This window comes from Lactuca virosa, chromosome 6, assembly GCF_052849685.1.
Source record: "Lactuca virosa cultivar CGN04683 chromosome 6, Lactuca_virosa_CGN04683_v6, whole genome shotgun sequence".
In the NCBI taxonomy this organism is placed as follows: domain Eukaryota; kingdom Viridiplantae; phylum Streptophyta; class Magnoliopsida; order Asterales; family Asteraceae; genus Lactuca; species Lactuca virosa.
The window spans coordinates 70,654,883-70,666,996 of NC_136431.1; positions in this window are offsets into that span (position 1 = coordinate 70,654,883).

The window sequence follows — 12,114 nt, forward strand, 5'->3', positions numbered from 1 at the left end:
AAATTAGTGTGTCGGTTAGCCGCACACACTCCACTAACGACATATAAAGAGTGATGTGCGTTTTAATGGATTAGCATACATTTTACATTTTTTCTAAAGTAACTAGAGTGGGATTTATAAAAGATTTAGTTACTTTATAGTATCAAACCTGTTCGGCTAACGAAGGAGCGGTGGCTGACAGTGGACACCCAATGACGGTCATTTTATAGGTCGTTTCCTTATACCCTCCTTAGAGTATGGCTCTGTGAATGAGGCCTACTATTGATTTGACTAACTTGTCTTATACATATAATATATATTAAACTTTTAATCATATATAATATAAGGTGTATTTTAAAAGTTTTCAAAATAATAGGTTTAAAATTTAATTATCCAAATTAATCGATTAATCATTTAGACATTTAAAACTAATTATGTTAATCAATTAATTAATTAATCATTTAAGCATATTATGAATTTATAATTATCTTTTAATTAATCTTATAATTAAATGTGTTATCAAATCCATAAGGATAATTCATTTAATTAATCCTATAATTAAATATTATCTTTCCAAGATTATCTCATAATATTTAGGATTTTTATTTTAATTATCTAATGCATTAAAAAAATCGGATTTTGACAGATTTAAAACTCGATAATCACCAAAATTAACCATACAAATCAGATCAGGTAGTAAAACCCCAAATTTCAGTTTCTGACTAATGTCACGTCGTGAAACACTGCTTCTCACGTCGTGAGATGCATTTTTTTGAAAATTTATTTTTCTTCCGTTCATCTCATATACAACCAACGTTAGACACACATAGGCTCTGATACCACTGATGGGATTTATAGGTTACAAGAACTATATGCTTGCGTAATTTCACTTAACACTTAAATGCACATGCAACCTAAAACATCTAAGCCATACACTTTGAATGCAACATACTATGAACAACAAAACTAACATGAACCCTAATTGAAAACCTAGTATAATAAAAATACAAGAATTAGGGTTACATGCCTTTGATTTGTTGTAGTAAACAAATCACTTCAATCCTTCCTTTGAAGAGCTTGGAAAGCTAGCACCAAAAGTATGATGTCGCTAATGGTTAACACCTAAACCCTAGAACTAGAAGGAAATTGAGGAGAGAGGAGGAGAGGAAAATTTCATTCCTAAGGCTAATAGGAAGTGCATGAACGAAATCAATGTCATAAGGGGTCCTATTTATAGTTTAGGTAACTTAGGGACCAAACAATATTTGAATGGATTCAATCCCAATCCAAATCTTTTCCTTATATGCATCCAAAAAGCTTATGGAAACCCCAAGGAAGATCCCAAAACCGTCCACCCCTTGGATTGTTCTAGAATTGCTTCTTTTGTTCAACTATTAAACAATTACATTTCACCCCTTGCACCTTTAATTAATTCCAATTAATCTTAAATATTTCTAGATTAATTGTGATTAATAATTAATTAATTCTAATTGATTTCTTATTAATTTATTAACCTTATAAATTAACAAATCAATTGTTTAGTTATTGATCTCATTTTAATTTATTAATCTATTAATAAATTAACAAATCAACTATCTATTTCTAATTAATATATTAATCATATAATATATTAACAAATCATTTCCACATAATTTCCAATTAGTTTATTAATCATATAATAATTAATAAATCATCTTCTCTCTATAAATTTCATTCTAATTAAGTTCTAGTTATGAGGGCAACCCAGAAAGGACTTTGCTTCTAATTACAAGAATATACCAATTTAGTTACTGACTTAGACATCTTAATTCAACAAGTACAACACTCAGATCTGACTCTAGTGGACGTCTAAAGTCATAAAGTTCCTGAGTTTATGAATTTACATGGCTCAAAGGAGTCGAAAACTAAACCCTAGATCCTTAACATCCTTTAATGACTCCAAACCCTTGCATGGGTGAAAAGCAACCATCAAGATCCCATTTTTAGGACTTAAATCCTCATAAATGACAAGATATGACAATCACAAGCTCTGGGGTAGCGTTTACTCACAAGAACCAAAACCATGGGACCAAAGGCATGAAAAACTCCAAGCTAACCTAGATCTAAACCAAGGAATCATAAAGGTTCAAGATTTATACATTCTGAGGCTTGCAAATGGGATGAAATTTTTGGATCTTCAAGCTCCAAGCTCACCAATGCTTCTCCAATGGACTCCTTCTTCACAAAACACAAAAAAACTCACTCAAATGCTCAAGATCCTCACAAAGTAACTAGGATTTCGAAATGACTGTTGTGGGACATGGAGGCTGAAGATAAGGGAGGCCTTAAGGACTTAAGATCCTTTAAATAGGGTCTCAACCCTAAAAATTAGGGTTTTCGGATCAGCATGAGTACGCCCTGTGTACACCTTATGTACGCCCCACGTAAGGCATGAAGTCCGCGATCCATTTAAATGACTAACGCCCAGTGTACACCTTATGTACACCCAGCGTAAGAACCAAATTGAAAAAATTGAATATTTTGGGCCATGAATGAAAAATACCTCGAAATCGAGTGTTACAACTCTCCCCCACTTGAATCCGACTTTGTCCTCGAAGTCCACTGCTGCAAACAACTCTGGTAATGCCCCATCATCTTAAATGTCCCAAAAATTTAGACTAAAATTTTCATTTTTAAAACAATAAGCAATACAAATAAGTTGTTCCAAAACCAATCACAATGATTACATCATGTAAACATCAGATTAAAGATCATAAGTACTCAATGCGGAAAACTCTGGGGAATGTAGTGCAGTCACGTCGGGCCCTTCCCTTTAGAACCGAAAGTACATGAAACCATAAACATGAAATTGTAAGCACAAAGATTAGTGAATTTCCCCCAAGATACCACATACAACATATACATATATAAATATAACATCAAGTGGTTGTGTCGGGTCCTTATCAACCCTTGGGTTCGTATCAACCCTGAGTCAATAATGAGTCTATGTACAACATGTAGCTATGTCGGGTCCATATCAACCCCATAAACGTAAAACATACAATCATATCAACAAGAGTCATAAAGAAAATCAAGCACATACAGACATATCAACAAGTGTCACAAAGACAGCTATCATCCTACAAACATAATCAAGTGGGCCGACATTGGTGCCTTCGACCCACGAGTACATTGAAGAGACTCACCTGAATCAAAGAGCTAACTAAAACCCAACTCAATGTCGTGTCAACCACAACTAACAGCTCTCACCACCAATAGATGGGTGTTAAACACCTCCTAACAATCCACACAAGGTATACCTTAAGTCTACCTTCTAAAAATAAAAATTTGACCAAAATTCAACTCATACCAAAAGTCAACGGTCAAAGTCAGCGGTCAACGTTGACTTCATTAAACCGCCACGTCGCACCCCTCCTTGGCCACGTCCTGGCCCTCCTTCGATCGAACAGACGGGTATTTCCCAGTCACCATGTCGTGGCGACCTATGGCTACGCCATGGACGCTGGGTTTCCAGCAACTTAATAGATTAAGCTACTTTCTTCAATTCCAAGAGCTCAAAAGCTCATATCAAGTCTATTCTATGATCTAAATGGATAATGTTTTCAGAAGTCTCTTGCGGAGTGTCTGCATTTTGAATCCTGTTTGCTTGCAGGCTGTTTATCAAGAGTTGGTTACCAGTGTTAGGTATCAGTTGTGGAATCTGGAGTCATGAAGTGCATTGTGAATGTCTCGAGTGAATTTTCAGATGGAGGCACACCTGAGATGATAAGGGATTTTGATGCAATGTGAAAATTCTTGGATTAATATCATCATACTTGTGGGATCAGCAGGTTGGTGATGACGTTTCAGGAAGTCAAGTGTGTATTTAAGGTTGTTGAGTACAATCTCCGGATTAGGATTGGGTGAAATTCACGATTGGTATATTTTGAGTATTCCTACTACATGGTTGAGCGGTGTTCATAGTCAGGAAAAGGGGGCGGGTACGACGAATGAATGATTCGCAGTCTTAGGGAATAATTTATGGGGTTTAAATTGATGAGTTCCAGTTTTCGAGAAGTTTCCTGCTTTGAGTGGATGTCGTTGTGGTTTGAGGTTTTCTAGTTGGGAAGAGTAAGGTAGTTGTTTCAGTTCTAAGGCAAAGCAGTTGGGTTTCTTTCATTGGTTGAGGGCAGAGTGTTAAGGTTCATTCTTTCGGAGTGATAAGTGGTTTCTACTAAGATGGGGTTTAGATAGCAGGGTTGGGAGGCGGTCGTCAGTATGGAATGAATCTTCAGTCTTAAACGAAACTCAGGAAGTTAGGGCATGGTCGACTAGGGTGGCAGAGGAAGTAGTATCTTTGCTCAAGGTCCAGTAGCAACATTAGAAGGGTTCTGAATGGACTTGGGAACCCGAGGCAGAGATGCAAGAGCACTACACTAAGTTATCCGCAACATCAAACTTCGAGGAAGAAGTCTGATTCAAGTGGGGGGAGAAATGTAACACCTTGATCTGTAACACCGAAATTTTCAAACCAAAATTTTCATTTCAAAACATAATAAAACACATATCACATTTCCTCAAAAATCAAAAGTATCAATTTATCAACACATATTTCAAAAATTGTTTATCACAAATCCAGGATCCTCCAAAAACATATCTCCAGCGCAGATGTGTGTACAATCAAGTCGGTACCTTTCCGCGGTCCTGAGAAGTACCTGAAACACATAACACGTAACACGGTAAGCACGAAGCTTAGTGAGTTCCCTAAAATACCACACACAACACATTAGCCACTCGAGGCTAACTCAATACGACCCTCCGGTCAATGTGTCTCAGTGGAGACCCTCCGGCCCCACAACTCGGGTGGACCCTCCGACCCTAACTCAATAAGCTCATAATAACAATACTCAGCATAAATCACAAAGACATAATGCAGAATATTTCAAAACACAGGTAAGCACATAAGACAACTCGGTCACACAAAGATACCACTCATGGTAAGTATAGTGAGAAGACTCACCTCGTAAGAATCGGATAACCTCGAACTCGAATCATCGATCTAGCCTCCGCCTAACACATACGATAATTATCCCTAATTAATAACGGCTCTCAAGAAGCTAGATTAACCCTTTTACAAACTCACAGAAGGGTAAAAGACCATTTTACCTCTCCTTGGCCTTAATAGTCCACAAATTGACCAAACCCTAAAAGTCAACAAAAAGTCAACGGCAGAGCGTACGATGTGCGTACCAGCTTCCTACGCTGGGCGTACTCAGCTGCCATGCAGACATCGGGGATGCTCGACCCCTACGCGCCGCATACTGGGATTACGCTCAGCGTACGTCCCAGTTTCACTCTTTCTACTCTTTTGGTCTTAATCAGTTAAGACCTTGACTCATATCACAGATCTGGACTCCCTAATAGCTCTTATTCTATAAAGTTAGTGACTTTAAGCCTTTGCATGGCTGATAAGGTGACAAACACACAAAACTCTCACTTTCTTATCTATAAATGCTCATATCTTATGCATGGCTTGATTCCAACGTCCATGTCTGGATTTTTATAACACTACACCACTAAATATACTCAAAGGGGTTGCTCATAGACTCTAGAGCTCAAATATCTCATATAGTCTCCGCCTTATGGGACAAAAACCCTAAAATACTCTATTATGATGCACAAAACAAAAGAGTGAGAAAGCTTGCAGCTTTATACCTCTATATGAAGCTTCCAACACAGCTATGCTCAGATCCAAGGGCCTGGACTCTCACTCCTTCTTCTCCAAAGCTTCTTCTTCACTCCAAGAACACACAAAATCACTCAAAGGCTCTCAAATGCACTCATAAGCTCTATGAACGAAGGTTTAGGGTTTAAGAGGGTTTGTTGTCTGAGAATGGTGGCCAGGAATGAGGCCATCATATCCTTTATATAGGGATACACCCTAAATTAGGGTTTTCACTCTGGGTCTACTACGCCTGGCTTACCCTCTATTACGCCCAGCGTACTAGGTGGCTTCCGCGTCAAAAACACGCATATGAGTACGCTAAGCGTACACTTGAGTACGCCTCGCGTACTCCTTTACCACCTTTTCTCAATAAGGGCTAAACTTGACACTTTACCAAAGAACAAGGGCTTATAAGATATACATGGTCTTGGGATGTTACAATTCTACCTCACTAGAATCAGACTTCACCCTCGAGGTCAGGCTCCGAAAATAACTCTGGATACTGCTCTCGCATCTCAGACTCCGGTTCCCAAGTCATCTCGGTTCCCTTCCGATGTTGCCACTGGACCTGAACCAGAGGCACCTCCTTGTTCCTCAGAACCTTCATCTTCCGATCCAAAATCGCAATCGGTCTCTCAATATAATTCAGGCTCGCATCAACTTGAATGTCCTCCAATGGTACCACTGCCGTCTCATCGGCTACACACTTCCTCAACTGGGACACGTAGAAGGTGTTATGGATCTGGCTCAACTCTGTAGGTAGCTCCAACCGATATGCTACCCTACCCACTCTAGAGGTCACTCTAAAAGAACCGATGTACCGGGGCCCCCGCTTGCCTCGCTTCCTGAATCGGATCACCCCTTTCCATGGGGATACCTTCAGGAGGACAAAATCTCCAACCTGAAACTCTAGCTCGGATCGTCGCCTATCTACATAACTCTTCTGGCGACTCTGGGCCGTCAGTAACCTCTGTCTGACTTGCTGAATCTGCTCAGTCGTCTTCAGCACTATCTCAGTGCCACCCATCACTCTATCCCTACTTCTCCCCAACAAATGGGAGTCTGACACCTCCTCCCGTATAGAAGCTCAAAGGGAGGCATACCAATGTTGGAATGGTGGCTGTTGTTGTATGAAAACTCAGCCAAGGGCAAGTAAGTGTCCCAACTTCCTCCGAAGTCCATAACACATGCACGCAGCATGTCCTCAAGCGTCTGAATCGTCCGCTCGCTCTGCCCGTCTGTCTACGGATGGTATGTGGTACTGAAATGCAACCGATTACCCAACTCCTCATGAAATTTCTTCCAAAACCTAGAAGTAAAATGCACATTTCGATCTGACACTATCGAGGTCGGCACTCCATGTCAAGCTACCACCTATCTCACATAAATCTCGGCTAGTCTCTCTGCAGAAGAGCTCTCACTGATAGCGAGGAACTGAGCACTCTTCGTCAGTCGGTCCACAATCACCCATATCGCGTCAACCCCACGCGCAGTTCTCAGTAACTTGGTGATAAAGTCCATAGAAATTTGTTCCACTTCCACTGGGGAACCTCTAAAGGTTGCAAGGGACCATGTGGACGCTGGTGCTCCGCCTTAACCCGGCGAAAGGTGAAGCACCTCTATACAACCCATGCCACGTCTCTCTTCATACAGGGCCACCAATAGTCTCTTTTCAGGTCCAAATACATCTTAGTGGCCCCCGGGTGGATCGAGAATCTCAATCTATGCGCCTCCTCCATCAATACACGACGAGCTCCACCTGTATAGGGCACCCAAATCCGCCCGTGGAAGGTCATAAGCCCACGATTGTCCGTCACAAACTCGGACACCTGCCCTATCACACGCTCTCTCTTGCGGTTCTCCGGTCTCACAGCCTCCACCTGAGCCTCTCGGATGGTATCTAAGACTGGAGTCATCACTAGGGTTGTTCACTATTCCGATAAAACTGAATTATCCATTTGGACAATTTGGATTGGACTATTTGGTTCGGATAATCGGATTTTTGGATTGGTATTTAGCAAAACCGAATAATTATTTTGGATTTCGGATTGGTTTCGGATTATAAAATAAAAACCGAATAGTCCAAAAAAACCGAGTAACCATTTATCATTTGTTTATTTATATATATTTTTGTTTTTAATATACACTATTAAATATTTTTTAAGGGTAAATCGTTTTATAAATAGATTTAAATGTATTAACCACTAAAAGAACCTTAATATGTACTTCTAATATGTTATTATTTATAGAATATTAAATGCTAAAAAAAAATTCTTAGCGGTTGTTCATAAATTTTAATTCACATCTAAACAATTTATTTTTGTTTAGAGCTGTCTAACATTCAAGTTATATAATTTTTAAATGTTCCGCCTCTTGAAAACCGAATTGTAAAAACCGATCCAACCGAATTGTAATTTGATTGGTTCAGATCGGATTTAAATTTATTTTGGACTATTCGGATCCATGTTTAGAAAACCGAAATCCATTTGGATTCACCTGATTGGATTGAATCGAACCGATCCATCCAAATGAACACCCTTAGTCATCACCGTCATCCTCATACACACATCCCCGATCGGAGTGCTCTCGGCTCTACGACTCAAGGAATCGGCTACCACATTAGCCTCGCCTGGGTGATATAAGATCTCACAGTCATAGTCTTTCACTACATCCAACCATCTCCGTTGTCTCATATTCAGGTTGGGCTGGTCCATCAGGTACTTCAGGCTCTTATGGTCCGTGTATATGGTACACCGGACACCATAAAGATAGTGGCGCCAAATCTTGAGGGCGAACACCACCGCCCCTAACTCTAAATCATGGGTGGGATACCTAGTCTCATGAGGCTTCAGTTGCCTCGACGCATATGCTATCACGTGACCCTTCTGCATCAACACTGCACCCATCCCTGAAATAGACGCATCGCAATAGACCATAAAGTCCTCCACTCCCTCTGAAAGGGCTAACACCTGAGCTTCGCACAATCTCTGGCGAAGAGTCTCGAATGATGTCTGCTGCTCAGGCCCCCAAACAAAAGTAACGCCCTTTCGGGTCAATCTGGTGAGAGGAACCGCAATCTTGGAGAAATCCTTGATAAATCTCCGATAGTAGTCGGCCAATCCCAGAAAACTCTTGATCTCGGATGGGGATCTCGACACTTCCCATCACATAACTGCCTCAATCTTGACTGGTTCAACCAATATCTCATTCTGATTAACGAGGTGTCCCAGGAACTGGACCTCTCGTAACCAGAAATCACACTTGGAGAATTTAGCATATGGCCTCTCCGACCTCAATACCCCAAGAACCTCTCGCAGATGTTCCTCGTGCTGCTCTCTGGACCTCGAATACACCAAGATGTCATCGATGAACACGATCAGCGACCGGTCCAACTTAGGCCTGCACACCCGGTTCATGAGATCCATGAACGTTGCCGGTGCGTTGGTGAGCCCGAAAGGCATCACCACAAACTCGTAATGCCCATAACGAGTTCTAAAGGTCGTCCTCTGAATATCCTCCTTGCATACTCTCATCTGGTGATATCCATATCTCAAATCAATCTTGGAAAACCAAGATGCCCCCTGCAACTGATCGAATAAATCGTCGATCCTCGGAAGTGGATAACGGTTCTTGACCGTCAGCTTGTTCAACTCCCGGTAATCATTACACATCCGGTGTGAACCATCCTTTTTCTTGACAAAAAGGATTAGCGCTCCCCATGGTGAGCTACTTGGTTTGATAAAACCCTTCCCCGGTAGCTCCTGGAGCTGTGAGGATAACTCCTGCATCTCTGGTGGCGCAAGGCGATAAGGTGCCTTGGCAATAGGCGCCGCGTGCGGAACTAAATCAATCCGGAACTCCACCTGCCTCTCGGGAGGCACACCCGGCAACTCCCCAAGAAAAACAACAGGAAACTCGCGCACTATCGGAACCTCGGCGATAGAACTCGGCCTCTCTGTGGCAACCCGTGTATCCATCACATACGCCAAAAAGCCCACACAACCCTGCTGTAGACTCTGCCTCGCCCTGACGGAAGAGCAGAAAGTTGAACCGGATCTGGTACCCTCACCATACACTATAAGCACTCCCCCACTAGGGTCTTGTATAGTCATCAACTGACGCTCGCAGTCGATCACTGCTCCAAAACGGCTCAACCAATCCATGCCCACAATGACGCAAACATCACCCATCGCAATCGGTACCAGATCAATCGGAAACTCGACACCAAAAATATCCATCACACATACTCGGAATACATCAGTAGCAAATACTGCATGCTCATCAGCTATAGAAACCCTCAGAGGTCGACTCAACGCCTCACGTCGGATACTGATGTGACGACTAAAAGCTAAAGACACAAAGGATCGACTCGCACCCAAGTCAAATAACACCAAAGCAGGTACAGAACTCACAAGAAATGTACCTAAATACAGCACAGAATAATCACAATAAATCTCAAAATAAATGAATAAGGGAAATATGTACCAGCCACAACATTAGGTGTTGCGCGGACCTCCTCCATTGTCAACTGAAAAGCTCTCCCACGAGCCCTCGGAACCTCGGCCTTCACCGGCCGACTATCAGTAGCACGCAAAGCAGCAGGTGCAGATCCCTGAGCAGATCCCTGAAGAAGCTGGGGGCACTCGGCCTTCCGATGGTCGGCCTGGTTACAGTGGAAGCAAACTGCAAACCCCTTGGGGCAATCCTTCGCCATATGTCCCTCCTTGCCACATTTGTAGCAAATCCCCGCTCGGCACGGCCCCTCGTGACTCTTGCCGCACTTTCCACAAGTGCGGCCCTTCTGGACCCAAGTCCTCACATCAGCGGGCTGCAACTGAGCCGGCCTCCGATCTATCCCCTGAGACTCCGCCTCCTCCCTGGCCTGAGTCTCCAGCTCGATCTCCCTCCTCCTGGCATTTTCCTGAAGCTCAGCAAATGTCCAATAAGACGAGTTCGTCACGAACTCTCGAATATCCCTCCTCAGAATGCTCAAATACTGGCTCATGCGTGCCTGCTCAGTCGACACATTCTCAGGGCAGAACAATGCCCTCTCGTGAAACATCCATGTAATCTCAGTCACCGACTCTGTCTTCTGCTTGAGAGACAGAAACTCCTCGGCCAACCGTTCTCTCTCCACCGAGGGAACATACTCATCTCGGAACATCAAAGTAAACCTCTCCCAAGTCACTGCAGTATGCTCTGCAGGAGTAAAACTGGCTGTCACAAACTTCCACCAGTCTTTCGCTCCCAAGCGAAGCTGGTTCAACGCGAACCGAACCCTAAATGCTCTGGGCAAGAACATGTGTAAAAACATCCCTCAGTATCAGAGATCCACCTCATAGCAGCAATCGGATCCTGTTTCCCATCAAACTCAAGTGGCTTCGTGTTGCTGAACTCCCGATACAGCAACGAGTCACCTCCCTATGGCCTGGCAGCAGCGACAGATGCGGTGGCTGCAGCAGCAGCCGCCTCGGAAACAGCAGCATATCGCTCATCAAATGTCTCGATCAGAGTGGTCTTAATAGACCCAAACATCTCAGGAATCGCCTCTCGAATGGTTGCGGCCACCTCATCATGAATTATCCTGCGAATCTCATTGTCGCTAGTCCCACTGCTCTCGGGGTTGTGGCGCGTAACCACCATGATGTCTCTGAAACGCAACACGAAAATCATCAAAGAATCGCTCGAGCATACTCACACTCGACCACTCATCCCTACTTGTTCCTTAGCATCCTAAGGATTCTTACTTGGGTTGCATACAGATCTAGTGCTTTCAGTAGTACGGGCCCAATACTACTTTCCACACCTAACATGCATTTATCCTAAGTCCTCCTCCTAGGATTCTAATTCACAAGTACTCTATCTCTCACAAATACCAAACTACTCTCTCAGTAGGCTACTTGCATGCTCATCTAAGTATCTCACCTAGATTACCCCTCAACTCAGAACTCAGCACATACTCAGGGAAAATAACAGATAACACTGATCAATAGCATCTCCTAGGCTAAGGCATCACAAATCAGGCAACTCTAGCCCTAGAACATGAAATACCTAGCCTTCTCTCTAGCATGCATTTCTAATATCTCATAAATATCTCATAACACAGAAAGTAAGATATTTTGGGAAATCACCATTCGGGCTCTGGCTGATTGTACACACTGCTCCAGCTCGTTTTCTCTTAAAACTCTTTCTCTTTTTAGAAAAATCGTTTCTTTTGAAAAAATTTCTCAAATCCTCAGTTTGAGTCCAAACACACCCGGTGGTGCATCCGAATTCCTCAAACCGAGGCTCTGATACCAACTTGTAACACCGAAATTTTCAAACCAAATATTTTATTTCAAAACATAATAAAACACATGTCACATTTCCTCAAAAATCACAAGTATGAATTTATCAACACATATTTCAAAAATTGTTTATCACAAATCCAG